The 16,335-nt window shown below is 36.6% G+C and overlaps 1 protein-coding gene across 11 annotated transcripts in view; it reads right to left on the bottom strand.

Moving 5' to 3' along the window:
* TLN2 (talin 2) overlaps positions 1-16,335 on the bottom strand; it is a 105,069-nt gene that overhangs the window by 85,487 nt on the left and 3,247 nt on the right. For 9 of the 11 annotated variants that reach the window (XM_079318234.1, XM_079318228.1, XM_079318230.1 and 6 more), the window contains exon 2: positions 15,354-15,467. The exons of the other annotated variants lie outside the window; for them this stretch is intronic. The gene's annotated coding sequence lies outside the window, so the exon portion shown is untranslated. The remainder of the gene's footprint in view (positions 1-15,353; positions 15,468-16,335) is intronic. 11 annotated transcript variants of the gene reach the window in all.

Here is a 16,335-nt window from a genome sequence, read left to right as displayed (position 1 = left end):
AATTAATTACTGTGCTATTTGATATCTGTTAAAGATAACTGGAAATCTGAGGTTTTTTCCTGGACAATCAGACATCCTGGTATTGCTCTTAAATTTATTTCTGAGGAATGTCTAGTGTAAGATTAGAATAAAGACTGACTTAAGGAGTTCTCTGTTGGAAAACTTTGCAAAAGTTGTTTTACTGGTAGTTTGAGGTTGGGCCATTTCTTTTTCTTAAATCAAACTGTGGGGAAAGTTAATTCTTTCTTACAAAAATACTTCTGAAAAAAAATGAGTATTTTCAGGCAGTATGTACATTATTCTTCACTTAGCAGTTGAATTCTGGATGCAGAATGCAAAGTGTGCTTGACCATGTGCATGCTCAGAGTTAACTGGTAAATCAGCTGATTTAGCTTGGCTCACACTGTGCAAGAAAAAATCCACATCACACACAACTATGCAACACAGCCCTGCACAGTTAGCTGCATTTTCTACTTAACTGCAAATGGTTCTGGTAATGTTTTAATTTAGAAATGGGGAATAAAAAAAAAAAAAATCACTGGTGTGCTCTAGCCAAGACTGATACCTTTTGTACCTTTTAATATGCTTTCTTAGACCATTTTTAAATAATTTCAGGTAATTTGACAGCTATGCCTATTTAAAGCCATAGTTTAATTACTTCTGATTCTGACATGATTTGTTTCATACAAGGCTTTCCACTGTCTTGCTTGATTGAGTCTAAGATGAGCCTACAAAAAAGGAATTGACAAAATGAACCAGAGAAAGGTGAATATGTACATTTTTTAGCACTACTATCCAAGGGAGCACTTTGGGCATGCTAAATGACAGCCTGGCCAAGTGGAAGGAAAAGTAAAACAGATTCTAATTCTGGATTTTCATGTACAGTTTTGAGTATGATAAAAAATACTAAAATCTAGGCCATGAAACACCACTTTAATTACATGCACAGAGTTTCTGGAAAGACAGTACTGGAGGAGTTTACAGTCAATGAACCAAAGCTCACTGATTCTTTCCAAGCATTCTCAAAGAAAAAACACAGTCCTTTCAAACCATATGAACAACCAGTAAGCAAAAGAGGCAACCAATTTACATCAGGATCTCTATATGGAGACATTTCCAAATCTGAAACCTTGCAGTTGTCCTCAATCAGGGAAATCTAAGTTTTAAAATGTTCTTAGCAACATTTGACTTCATCATTTCGAGCCTACCCAATAAACAACCTCGACTACAAATAGCTTTATTCAAAATTATTTCTTTATTGAGCAGCAGATCAAACCCAACTTACATCATAAGAGGAAGCTGTTATCCTATTCCCTTCCTGTTCCCTGCTTCTCAGAGCTGACATTTCTCATGCCTGCCCACAATTTCTTACCAACATCCATGACTAGGACAATCTAGAAAAAGAACTGACAGCCAAGTCCATTTTTGGAACATTAGTTTGCAACCAATATATCTGAGAGCATCTGCAATGCAGAAAAATCCAATCAAGTGCAGAGCTTGCTGTCCCCCCACTGAAAGTCTTTTATGCTCCTGACATGCCTTGCACAGGTTTCATCCCAAAAATGCAATTTGCAAAGCTGCCTCTTGCTGACCTTCCTGGCTGTAACATGTAAAGTCAGGAGGATCCTATGTGAAAACTGCAAAATCCAGCTATTTATATTTTAACATCATTTTCTTACCTCTGGAATACAACATCAGTTCAACTATAGAAAGTTAATAGTTAAAACTTGAACAAAGAACAGAGGCCAAACACCAGTTGCTTTCATTTCAGCACTTAATATACTATAAAATGCAATGAAATTCAACTGCAGCCACTCTGGCTTTCTTATGTCACTATTTCTACTCTATATCACATTTCTCATGACAAGACAAAATTTAACTGCTTAACCAGCATGCAAAATTTCATGCAATAATTATACAGAAAACTTCACCAACCATGTGTTTTTCCATTGACATTCAATTAATATATTCCACTATGGACATTTCAGTACTATTTCAACCATTTCTGCCATTAAATGGAATAAATTGTGGCATTACATGACAATTGTGACAGAACTTACAGTCTGACACCTTATTACTTAACAAATCCATGGTCCCACAAACTAAACACTACTATTTAGCCTAAATTGATTTGCTTCACATTAACTTCATAGTACCAGCTCTTATACCCCTAATAGTACCTCAGGAGAATGAACAAATGAATTAAAAATAAATTACACTACCACATGAAAAAAAATGACTGTTTACATAGTATTGTTATGAAAAATACCAAAGTCTTTCTTATTTTCAAAAACTGGATTTGAAATGCTGGACTTCGGGGCTCTGGTGCAAGGATATATTTAGTGCTGATATGTGGTTCTCATCTCAGATTACACTATTTAAAAGGCAATGCATGTGTTGAAGAGAATTGTTAATAGTAAATATGAAACTCCTGATGGAAAGTTTCTGTGGATTAGGTTAAACTTTATAGAGATATAAAATCAGGCATTACAAGGGAGAACTTGGACAGGTTTGTCACACTTTTTAGCCTCCAAATGTGCCTTTATTAATTCCTCATAATTAATATAATTATATAATTCCTATTAGAATTGCTTTCTATAAATTCTCAGTTCAAGATGGGAAGAAATTAATTGCTCTCCCTATTAGTCAAGACCCTTTCCCCACCAGGTTGAGACATAAATAGGGTCACCACACCCTCAGTAAGGCCCAGATAAAAACTAAATCCTGTGTTTTCCAAGCCCTTTACCCTTGAAAAGGCAACCAACCACACAAACCACAAAAGGAAGAGCACCAGAACTGAGTATTTCTTTTCTACAGCCAAGCTATGAAATCTTGCACAGCCTTACACAGGTGCTTGATAGTTTGAAATTGTTTCCTCTGTTCTCTGGATACAGAGAGGAATAATTGTGCCCTTTCCAAAGCAAATATTCAGCTTTTAAATGGAGCAGCAATGGCTGTGCAACCTGAAGACCAGAGGGTAGAAAACAGCAGACTGAAGGGGAAGATAAAGAGAAGTGTTTGGCAGAAATTCCTTCTCCTGTGTAGTGCTTATGAAAAAAAAAAAAAAAAAAAAAAAAAAAAAAAAAAAAAAAAAAAAAAAAAAAACTATCTGTGGCATTCCCATTTGATAAGAAGCTTGAGACACAACCACAGGAGGCTGAAGATCTGGGAAACCACCATTTGTGGCTTTCCAAAACAACTGCTTTATGCAAGTCAACCACTGCAGAACTACAGCTTGTGCTGCCCCATCCAGAGTCCCTGTCCCTCAGTATTAGGGAAAAGTCACCCATTTGCTGACCCATGCTCAGAGCTCAGATTTTCAACTGAACCAACTTCACTTGGATGCAATGGAAAAAAAAAAATAAATAAAGCCCCTCACTTGTAGTTATATGAATGTTAGCAGTATAAAGCAGATGCTAACTGTGTTTAATTCCTAAATGAAAAAGTGACCTCAATCACATGCATGGCACCTCTAAGCAACAACTAAAAAGTTACATTCAGTATAAAAAATAATTTACAATATTTGAAAATGGGAAAGAGAAAAAAACTACTTAAAATAACAAACAATGACAGAGCTGTCATATTAAAGAAGCTAGACCTTTCAGATATTATTCCCTTAGGAGCCTTTTGCAGCAAGCAGGCAAAAAGCCAAGTCAGGAAATTCAGGCTGCAAGAAAGAGAAAGCTGACAGAATGCAGGTGGTGAGTAAGTTAAGTGTGCCATGAAGCAATGGTGAACAGCCAGGACCACAACAGTACCAGTGGCTTGCAGGAAAAGAGGTTGCAGAGGCAGCTGCAGCATTAAAAGAATTAAAGCATCAAATGAAGACTGAGACACCCCAGCATCTCTCCTTCCAATAAACTCAATTTACCACAAAGTTCTTGTTTAAAGATGATCCAAGTATGGACATCAAGAGTTAAAAATTTTTACATTAGTGCACAACTGCAATGAAAATGTAGGGTTTGTTTTGTTTTGTTTTCCTGCATAAATGGAAGGATGGTGAGCTCCTGTGAAACTAAACAGAAGTTCACAATAATGAGATTGAGATATAACTTGACAGGGACAAATCTGTACTGACAAGTTTGCAGACACCTTTCTTTTAACCACATTCCCTGCAGGAAGAGAAATTCTCAGTAAAATCCCCAGATTAGGAAATTAGTATATTGAAACTGGTCAATCAAAACCACAAGTAGGTTTTTGAAGAAGCTGAAAAACAAAGTACTGGCTAAGGTCCTGGAACTCAATCTGAGAAGAAGTCAAGGACACTTGGGGACACTGTGACACACCACAAGCCTTCACCATAACAAAGAATATTTCAGCTGCAACTTCAATGTTGCCCTAAAATAAACCCTCACAAGCCAAAAAGTCAAATAAATTGGGAAGCTGTGCCTGGACAGTAACTTTATTGTTGGACTGACAATGCAGTGGAGGTTGGGTCTGTCAGGCTCAATATTTTCCCCTCTGTAGGGGAGGGGAGACCCTTTTTATTATACTATGTCCTCCTTCTTAAAAATTAGTATATAATTAAGACTATTTAAATAAATTAAACTCAGAGCTTTTAAGAGTTACTCTACATATATATATATATATATATATATATATATATATATATATATATATATATATATATAGTGAGATAAGGAAAGAAAGTAAATGATACTTTTTTTTCTTAGTTGTATTCAAATTTGGAACAGAAGAGGCAAAACTTAATGGCAGTAGCTGTGACCATTGATGTATAGCAGCAGCCCTAAATATGAGAGATAAATATCAGCAGGGCAGTACAGGGGTGAAAATTCCAGATAAGTCAGAATGTTTGCACTTCAAAATCAAGCCAGTATTCAGAAAATTAAATATAACTCATGCTAAAAATCAACTGTATTGACAGAAGAAAGTCATGCCAGTGGGGACAGGAGTGGCAGTGGGAGAAGAAAATGGATTTTATTTACACTTGAATGTTCTTGTACCCAAAAATGGCCTCAAAATATTGGGGGAGCTAAACTACCATGCCAATCTTCATTAAAAGAGAGAGAAAAAGAACAAAAGATTTTAAACACTTGTCATATGATGAAGAGACCTTTGTTTTCAGAGCAAGATAACTTCACCAATAGATTCTCTCAAAGGGAGATGTGCCCTTTCCATCACATTTGAATCACATTCTGACTGAAGTGTTTTCATGTTTCTGCCTCCTCTCACAGCAAATTGAGGTAATGACAAAAAAATAATCTAGCATTTCCCACTTCTAAACTATGACAGTATGAAATCCTGGCAACAAAAAAAAAAAAAAAATTTTTTTTCAGTTCATGTGTTTTTCTAGAACTCAATTATTGCAGCATGACAGATATTAAAATGCAATGTTTATTATGGCACTCCCAGTAAAAAGAACCTAATGAATTGCACGAGGCACAAAAATCAGCACATGACCACTGTTTCAATACTTATTGTGTGACATCTATAACTCTACTAAAAAAATTAAAATAAAATAAAAAGAAAAGGATCTGTACCAAAGTAATGTTACCTGTTTATGACCTCAAGCATACAGTTTTTAAAATGCAAATACATTTGTTGCAGCATGCTGAGGGCTGGAACAGTGCACTCATTGTAAGACATGGCTTTAACCAAAATAGAAAGCCATGAATGGGGCTTGACAGCAGGGGAATCCCCTTCCCTTCTACTGCTATTTATAACTGAAGGCAAGTAAGGTCATTTCCAATTTCACAGGCAGTTCTTAAAGCAACTTTTTCTGCAGGGAAGGGAGAAAAATGAAAGGTAGAAATATGCCAAACACAACATTCTTAGGCTTCACCTGCACAAGACACATTAACCACTTATACAACACAAATTAATAAAAGCTAACATTTAGTGTTCTGTGTAGAACATTAAAATTAATGCCAAATGCAGTGAACTTGGAAGTACATGGCACTGAAATAAGGAGTAAACAAGGAAAACTAATACAAGCCTCCCCACAGCTTTTCAGCTGAAAGTCTGTATTTTGCATTGGTTGGTCTCATTTGACAATTTGGTTTGGCAGCAAGTCTGCTCCATGTCAAGACTTCACTCCTCAGAAAAATTTTCTTTCAAAAGGAATTTCCAGTTTCTAGCTCAACCCAAAAAAAGGTGTATAAATTGATATACATCATTATTTGCTTTCACACAACAAAAGTATCAAAACACACCCTTTTTTTTTTTTTTTTTTGCACTGCTGGAATTGATCACAACCACAATAATCAGTGCAGAGCTCTGCATTCTCTTTGATCACCTGAAGCAGGAAACAGTCTTTGGAACCATGTTTACTAGAGTACTTAATACAGAAAACTGATGAGAATTCTGTTCTTGAAAGTTGGCAGCAGAAGTTTCACTCCTGATGAAAGGCTGTCATAAACCAACAGCATATCAATATAACTTTCCTTGAAATGAAACAAAAGGATTTCCAGAGCAAAATACAGGTGGAATTATATTAACTGTTGATGAGATTCTCTTTCAAAGCTCAAAGTAGAACCCAGATTAGCAGCCAGGAAGTTTGGCACTATTTGAATTAACATCCTCTTGTTAACATGCCCCAAGTCTTCCAAAAACTGTATTTAAGAAAAAGATGACAAGTCACCCAAGATCAGCATCTCCAGCTTCACAGAATTTCCACGTGCACCACCCCACACTGCATGGACAGCAAGGGCAGATTCCTCACTGGTTTGCAAACAACTGCTGCATGTCTAAATCCCACCCCTTAATGTGCCATGACAGCAGCATGCATGCAAGATTCAATAAACAGTGTGAATAAGATCCTTATTTTCACACAGAACACACAATCTGAGAAGAAAACAGCATTAACAATTGCTCAATACAGATGATGTGCTTTGTGATGCTGGAATAAAAGTTTGTTACTTGGTAATGAACATTTCTTGATATTCGATAAGAAATTAGATATTTGTTGCCAAACATATCCCACATTTAAAAACAAGGCTTCTCTTCAGTGTCAGCAGCAGGCAACTGGAAAATATGTTCCCTATTAAGAGCAGCTGAGGAGGAACCAAAGAGAAGCAAGTGTCAGTCCTGTAACCTGACAAGCTTCTAACAAAGAACTGCTTCTTACAGAGGGCAAGTGGTAGCTGGACACAGGAAATTATTTTTATGGCATTCAGCCCAAGTGTTGAAACTCAAACCTTGCTAGAGTGACACATTTTTTCCCAAAGTCATAATTTTAATAAAATAGGATTATCTCTTTACAAAATAGGAGGATGGGATACTAACTCTAGCAATGTGTAGATCAATGAGGGTTTGCTATGCAGTTTAGTGAGTTTACCTTCCAAGAAATAACCCCTTTATTATCACAGACTGTACCAATATACAGCTGAAAAATATTTCAGTAATGCTCCCCACAGCAGCAGTCTGGGGGAAAAGAATGCCTAAAAAACTGGAGTATGGGAGAGGAATGAGGCAGGACAAATTCAAGAACCAAATCCAACAATCAAGACTGAAGAAGCTTCGTTTTGAGTTTTGGGATAAAGAGTAACAGAACATAACTGAGATTGGATCCATCTTCACTTTAAGAATGTATAATATTTACAGCATACCAAAATGGGCTGCTCACATTCCAGATGGATGCAATCTGCTTAGCATGACCTTTCCCCTTTCTCTAGCTGGCTATTAGAAACAAACAAGTAACTTAAAATCATGCACTTAACAGTTCACCTTAATTTTAATTATAACTAAACTTATAACTTACCAAATCCTAAACAAGGTACTTTAAGGAGAGAGCAAGCCACAATCTAAAAACCTATTTACAAGTTCTTCAAGTTGAAATGCCATTAATGCTGAGGAAGCTGGAATAAACTTAAGTTACATGTCACTGCAAGTTGGGATCAGTTATGCCACTGAGTACAAAAAGAGAAATACATCCCTGGGAAACAGCAGCATTTTTAAATTCTCCTGAACTGCTGCCAATTATTTTGGCTTTTATTTTAAATAATACAACAATTGGAACATATTAGTCTTTTTTCACTGAAAAAATATATCCTTTTGCAAATTTAGAAAAGACTTTTCACACTAGTAATTCTGGTGTGCAAATTCATTTCATGAGTTTCTTAAGCATCATCAGAATATAGAAACTCAGATTTGTTATTTCCATAATGCTCAGTGAATATATGAAACTTTCTTGGAGAATGGCATGAAAAAAAAGGGTAGAGGGATGCAAGTTTAATAAAGCTTCAAACTCAAGCTGTAGGTCAGAATACACTTTCAAAGTCAGTATTTCAAATTAAATTTCCAAATCTTGAAAAAACTTGACATTTCAAGAACTCAGTTTGCTGTGACACACAAAGTTACTTTCCCCTTACCCATCAAGGTTTCTACCTTTACCTTTGACAGAGCAATTACATACCTGCAATGCTTCTGAGAAGGGTAAAATCCTGATTGTTCAGCCATGCCTGCATATGCAATGCAGGAAAACAACATTACCCCAGGCTCTCTCTGTAAATTGCAGTTTGGTGCTGAAGTTGAGCCCTTCTGCTGTGAGATACCCACAGCCCCCAGAGGGGCTCCATGCTGTGGGAAAGTATCAGATGACAGCACAACTTTGCCTTCAACTATCAAACCCATTTTTGTCCAAGAGAAAATGCAGAAACAAAACATGAATGCCAGGAATTTATTGATACTGGGTATGTTGCTCCATTCTATGTAGGAGAATGCTACAAAAATAGTTCAGATTTCAATTCAGTTCTTTGTCAGTGAAGCATAAAGACTGGTCCTTGTCTCCAACTCACAATAACTATGGTAAAGCACTCAAAATCAACACCATGAACTCCTGGGTCTATTTATCCTTGCAAAGTCACACAAACCATCTTGAAGTTATGTTATTTCCACTTTCCAAAATGAATGTATATTTATTCTTTTTGACCATCATCACTAAATAAGCAAATTTATTTTGATGTGAGGGTTGAATTATAATAAGTAATCAACTGCCAAAGCCACAGGCTGTTAGAAATGTGACACATCATATATGTGCTCATTTTACAGACACATTTCCTCAGAGCTGTTTCTCCTCATCCTCAGATTTCAACAGATCTTCAATGACTTTGATTCATGCCTTTGTATATAACTAACTAAAAATCTGGGTTCAGCAGATTAGAAGGTATCAAATATATGCAACAGAAAGCACAATTTCACTATCTTATTAATAACTTATATTGTCTTCAGGTGTAGTAACTTGCCATGCAGCAAGCTCATTCTTTTGAAAGCCCAGAGTACTATTTATAAGACTGTTTTGAAGTAATTTATAAAGTGTAATTTATCTCTGTAGACTCCCTCAAATGTTTCCTATTGCTTTTTTACTTTAACACTACCACAGTGTCTCTTGGAATTACAAATCTAGGGTTTATGTTCTATATTGCATATAATTTTCTACATTACCTGAAGAAACACTTTTTGCTACTCTAAACCTAAACTCATAGGAGTAACCAAGAGCCCTAGGAAGTCAAATTATATTTTAGTTTTCAAGATCCCATGGTCACCATAGAAACCTAAACTATCAGTGGCCCAATTTTGCATTTCCAGCTTGTTATGTCTGTTAAGAGCACCTTAAAAAACAAAGCAGGTGCTTACTTCAATATCCCATGATTGTTGCCAGATGAAAACTTTTCTACTTCTAAGCTACTTGGAGATATCTAAAGTATGATTTGCTTAGATTCAAATGGACTCTTCTAACAAGTATTTCTTTCAAGCATCTGTAGACTAACCAGGAAAAAACAGAACTTCTACCAAACACTAGAGGCCCAGAAGGAGGAGAAATTTCACTTGCACAAGCCTCCAGCACCCTGATTCATTCATCACATGTCATGGGAGAGTCAGATCTCATAGAATACATGTATTGAAAAATGTTCCAAATAAAAGAAAGCTAAATTACAGAGTTCTTACAGAGCAACTCAAATTCAGAAGGAAATAGCAAAACTACTGAAGACATCAGAACAAGTGTTGATACAAAATACAGCTGTTTCTGTGATGACATGGTTACTTTCTGTATCTGGTCATAATAACACAGAGTATTTGACAAGCAGTTATAAAGTTCTGGTTAAAATAATGAAAGGTAAACACAAAGCAAGAATTTTGGCATGAGTATATAGCCCAGAAAAAAAAAAAAAACAACAACAACCCAAACAATTAGTCATTACACACTACCTGAAACCTTCAGACTTTACAAAGCTGTAATTAAAGTTTGCAGAAAAGCATTTTAAAACGCTTTTTTTTTTCATTTTTCTTTCTATCCTACCATTTTCTGGTCTTCATTCCACATTTCTTCCTTTAGTTTTAAGTGTCTTGTAAACAACTTTTATAAAGCAACTCCCTGCTTTATCTTCTCTTTTTACCCAAAACACAATTATCTGCAATCCCACCTTTCTTTTGCATCTTCTTCATGGGCTAAAATTGTGTTTCACTCCTTGGCAGCTACACAAAGACAAGCTGCACGTGAGAAGATACACTTTTTGGGTGGGTGCTAAGACAGTACTGGTGCTTGATAGCAGATGTTTTGCAGGTACTTGGAATTTATCTGCTGTAGCCTCAGGCAGGATGAGAACCACACTTTATTGGCTGCTACAAGCAAATTGGAAGAACTGCTGTCCCTTCTTACAAGTCCCAGATGCAAAAAAAAAAAAAAAGACCAAAACCTACACAGCAAAATAAAAAATTCCATTGTCTAGGAATGCTTATTTCTAAAAATTTAACTGGCACAGCCTAAGATCACAATTCACAAATGTTTACTTATAGAAATTAGCATGCTGTCACAACACATGTGGACCACATAATTAAATACTATTTTCAAGTATGGTAACATGAGACAAATGAAGGCAAGGAATTATTACCAGAGAAACACACAAATGGTTTAGGGCCCCCTAGAGCTGTAAATCTTGCTAAAATCACCCCTGATCCTGAAGACTCTGTGTTATTATGTCAGATCCACAGATGCAAAGACAGATCTGCTTTAAAATCCATATGCAACAGCTGACTTCCTATTCTACTTGTCACACATATTGAGGTAAAAATCAACAATCTAATCAGAACTGACATAAAATCGGCCATAAAATGGAGTTAGAATGATAAAAATTTGAAATATGTATTTACATCTACCATCATTTAGGAATCTTGCTCTAACTACACATTTTGCCTTGAGATATTAGAAGGTGATAATATGAAGCCAGTATGATTAGCAAGACATTTAAAAATTAAGTACCCAGTGAGGTGAGGACAAATCTTTACAATTTCTTCAAGTCATGTGACACTTAATACAGAACTTCACTTAAACCCCAATGGCAAATCTTTGAGAGCCTTTTTTAAGGTTTCTTACTTTCCAGCAGAGGAGACAAAGGCATAGTGCATTGGGGAAGTATTTGGTCTTCCTATTGCAGTGAAAAATGGCTGAAATAATACATGGAAGACAATTTGGCATTCATTTGTCAGCAAATACTGCTGGAAGACTCACAGAAAGCAGCTGAAGATTTGAGGAAACAAATATTAGAATAAATCATGGAGTGTGGGAGTTTCTTACATGCCTCATTTTAGGGTATATGCTGGATTGTTCCAACAGTGAAACATATTGGGAACTTCTCTTTTTGCAAGTCACTGCAGGACTGATGTATCAGAGTAGACTCAACAGTAAATTATTTCTTTAATAGGAAAAACATTTTATGAGAAAACTGTGCAAGTGTACACTTCTGTGATTGAATCTGATCTTTACATCGGAATCTTTTTATTTTTAATTCCAGTTAAAGCAGTCACTCCATAACCACACATGGAATTCTTTCACTGAATCATTCATAGATAAACTAACACAGCAACACTAGAGGCAGAAGTGCACCATGTGCTACAGGATGTCACTTAATATATATTAAAAAAAAAAATTTTCAAGCAGTAGAATACCTTGTAACAAGATGGGGAGTGATCATGAAATTCACATTCCCACAGTAAGTTTTGCTAGTTATCTTGTAGCAAAGGGCTTAGAAGAGTTCGCAAACTTGTGGTTTTTTCCTATAAAGGCAACTGTTCAAAACTGGCTGATGCTTTTTCTGTAATGACAATGGGCTGTCAGCATTATCCTACCTACCAGATATCTTCAAATATCTCCACACCTAAGGTGCTCCTTCTAGGTGAAGATGATGTTTTATCAGGGAGCAAGAGAGTAACTGCTTTCCAGAAGAAATTCCCATTACAGAAACTGTTTTGAAAATAGATGTTTGGAAATGTTTCCACTGGAAAAATCTCCTATAAAAGCCTCCAAAAGCTTTACATAATTTCCTGAACTTTAAATACTTTTTAAAACCCCAACATTTTTAAAAATCTCCCAAAAGATGTGCTTCAGGAAAAGAGAATAATGCAACACCTTCCCACTAGTCTGCAAGAAGAATTAATTGACAACAGGGAAGATGGAAATTTAATAGATGAATCCCAAGAAGAATGTCTGCATAGTTAGTATATAGCAGTGGAAAATTAGTATCATTATTTAGTAGGCACAACCAACAATGCACTTCTTCCACTTGGATCTGTCTTTGTGAGGCATCTTATTAGGCTAGGAAAGTCATTAAAATCAAGTATTGAAGTAAATTGAACCTAAAACCAGCCCTTAAAATGGCTGTATATAAGTGATGAACCAAAATTAAAAAAAAAATAAAAAAATGAAGGCATGTTCAATCACATAGCTCTTATTGAATTATTCCTTAAGGAAAGTAAAAAAGGACTTTGTTAAAAAACAAAACAAAACAAAAAAATCTAATGATTTGTCTTCTCCTTTATTAATTTCTATTTTCTGTGTAATGTGTATAATAATAGTAGAGTAGTAGGGGTGCAAATTTAAAAATAATACATATATTTCTGGTGTGTGTGCTCAACAAATCTTTTAGTGATAAGGTGTGAGATTAAATAAAAAAATCTTTCAAAACCATTGCCTTAAAGGACCCAGTAGACTGGCAATATTATCCCAGAGAAGTTAAGGCAGTGGCTGATTATACCAAGATCCATAAGGAAAACAGTGCTTTGTTTTTAGTTCTCAACATAAAGCACCAAAGGATTTTTACCCTGATATACACAGACTGCATTTGTAACACTTTAGACTGCAATTTATCTCTGAAAAGGAATGATAATAGCATTGAGGCAGGAACACATTGTTCCCACACTGATACTCACACTCATTACTGAGCTGCTTGTTGCTCCCATCCTGATCTGCTTGGTTCCTCAGGCCACATCTCCCCTTTTTACTGCTTGAGGCTGCCTTGGTCTGTGCTGAATAACCTTCTAACTGCTACACAAGTAGCTCACCTGAACCACAACCTGGACCCAGTCAAGCTGTTTTCTGCCTCATCTCTTCATTACCAAAGCCCTGCCATTCCCTTGGGAGGGGTATTACAGAGTCAGCTAAAGCTCTGACATGAAAACTCCAAAAATATATTCTCTGCCTAGGAAAAAAGAACAAATTTTCATTCACTCATACACCACCTCTGCTCCATCTGAACTGACCCCCTACATAGGCAGGTACACCACATACAAAACTCATTTCATTCCCTGCAACCCCTCTTCAATGTCTGGATTTCTTTTGTACTTAATCCATAGTCTGGTCTGCCCAAGCTCAGGAGGCAAAGTTAGCCACCCTTTTTTCACAGGTTTTAGTCTTCAGCACACACACCTACACTAATCAGCTGGTTTTCTCTCATTAGTATCACAGTGCAGCTGAACAGACAACTCAGCAAACAAACAGGCTTATCTGGACCTTACCCACAACTCCTAACAGAGTCACTGATTTTTATTTCTTTTTTCTATTAAAAAACCCCAAATATTCTTCAGAGTTGGTACATACTACACCTTGGGTTCTTGCCTGGGGTCTGTACATCCTCAGCTATTGCACATAACATTTCCAAAGAGTACTTTAAACATCACAACAGAGTGATCTCATTTCCCACAGCCTTTGCCTTTTTCAAGTGAAGCTGGATATTTATCTCTTCCCCCCTCTACCAGTGTTTTAAGTGAGACCCTGACCCAGGAGACACCATTGGTTCCTTTTGCTGACCCTGCATGCTGGCTGTGCAGTAATGACTCTGGCTCAGTCCTTTCCCCAGGGACTTCAGACATGCCCTTGTCAGATGTGTCCTTGCACCACAACAAAAAATCTTCTAAGAAAATCCTTCAGTCACAAAGATAAAGAATTACAAGAATTGCAAGTTACAGTGAACTGAAATGTTTAAGTTGTGCCTCTTGATTTCATTTACTCATATATTCATTTACTTATATATTCATTTACAGGCCCATTGCTAAATTTTGATTCTGTCCTGGCATCTAAATAGATTTATTGTGTCTAAGGATTATGCCCATCAGTTGTACACCACCATCACATTCCTGACACCATCCCTCTTACTATCATTAGTCTTTTCTTAAACAGGCACCACCACTTCTGTCAGACATTGATAATGTCTTTCCTGCTGCTGTTCTGTCTGCCAAGTCCCACTTTGCCATTTCCTGCACTTGGCACATGTAAATTGAACAAAGCTAAAAAGTACTTGCTGTAAATTACCTTAAGCCTAATTAATGTTTCCAGTGGTACAAATTCAAGTGAGCAATTTTTGGAACTATTTTATGCTTATATTTATGCCAACTATACACAAAGTTTAAATCTCACATTCCAGAAAAATCAGAACTTTCCTGCTAGTACAGAACATGACAAACCAAACCACAGGATAGGCTGGACTTGATGTTGCTGGGACAAAGGGTTACTTACACATTACAGATATCAACTCTCAAGAAAGGTAAAGAGAGATCATTATATGAAAATAAACAACATGCAACAAGAAAAGGATTACACAACTGAAAGCCTTTTTAAGCTGAAGACAACACCATTGTTTAAAAGGTTCTCACACCACCACACCAAACACTAAACTCTTGAAGATATTAGAGCAACAAATCACCACAGCTGGCAAATGTAAAATTTTATTCAACTCTAAAAAGTAAATCAGCCATGTAGTATGATTGATTCTTTATCACCTCAATTGTTACTTGCTGTGATTTAGAAGACTGAGAGTCTCCTGCTTGTTTCTGGTTTTCATGTCACTTTCTCATGAAAATAGGAAATCTCAACCTTAAAAAAGTTGCCGTTGAGAAAGACACAATGTTCATTTACAATTCACTTCAGGCCATACTTTTTTCCTGCTGCTCAAGCACAGAAAGATGAGCTACCTACTGAGAATGAAAGGAAAGCAGTTTCAAGTGCCAGTCTGGCCCATCTTGGCAGGAAAGCAACCAGTAGCTGCCAAATAAATGGACTACAAATAAGTCAGCACCATAAAGATATTTTAAGACAAGACTTACTGCTATATAGTCACCCTCACCTTGTGAAGTCAGTCAGTGCATTTTCTAGCTTTATGAAGATGCTTGAGTAAAAAGGTGCTGGAACTTTGAGAATCGAGGAGGTGGATGTCTGGGGATGAAATTCCAGCTTGCAACTGGAAGTGGAAAATACCAAAATGTTATCACAATTTGTTGAAGTATGCAGGCTGATCCAAACTCAATTCCAATATAAGCATGGTTCATGGGAAATGGTTCTCTGACTGCTGTGAATGGGTTTTCAGCAGCATCAGCAGGGACAGAAAGCTACAAAATTCATTGCACACAGTTAAAAGTCTGCTGTTAAAATCAAGCACTGGACTCCTTAGCACCTTCTCATCCTCAAGCATACCAGCCTCACTCCAAAGGTGGAACTTCCCTGCACCCAGAGACAAAAGACACAATTCCCTGCACACTGATCAGCCCCAGGATTGCTTCACGTGCTGTGGATTAGCACTTCCACATCTAAAGAGCTCAGCCTACCTTCGAGGCATTCTTTGTATAAAAGAATACACTGTTTAATCACAACAATAAAGTATAAAGATCTTAAAACGCAGCATGATATCCAAAACCATAATCTCATCCACAGTGTTGCAAAACCCTAGATTATTTTGCTTAACATAATCTAGAAGTTGTAAGATAAACTACTGTGAAAAAACCTTCTGCTTTATCATTTGCATCTCCTTTGCCCCAAAATTTTTGCAGATCAATTTACTGTGTATTTTTATAACCATATGTGGTCAAAAGCAGAACCCTGGAAGCAAAAGCCTGCATTCTCCTCTACCTGAAACTGCAATTTCCACCTCCATTTGTCCCAACTGAAACATAATACCTCCGTTTGCCCCAAATGAAAAATGTCCCAAAAGTAAACAAATGAAACATAACACGACTTTATTAATACAGCCTCCCCCCATTTGCAACAACACCCAACATTTTGCTTGCTGCTCTCCATTTGCATCAGCGTTCTACTGTCTGTAGAAACATGCA

This window comes from Erithacus rubecula (genome assembly GCF_903797595.1).
Source record: "Erithacus rubecula genome assembly, chromosome: 14".
Taxonomy (NCBI): domain Eukaryota; kingdom Metazoa; phylum Chordata; class Aves; order Passeriformes; family Muscicapidae; genus Erithacus; species Erithacus rubecula.
This window is presented reverse-complemented; position numbering and strand designations above follow the sequence as displayed.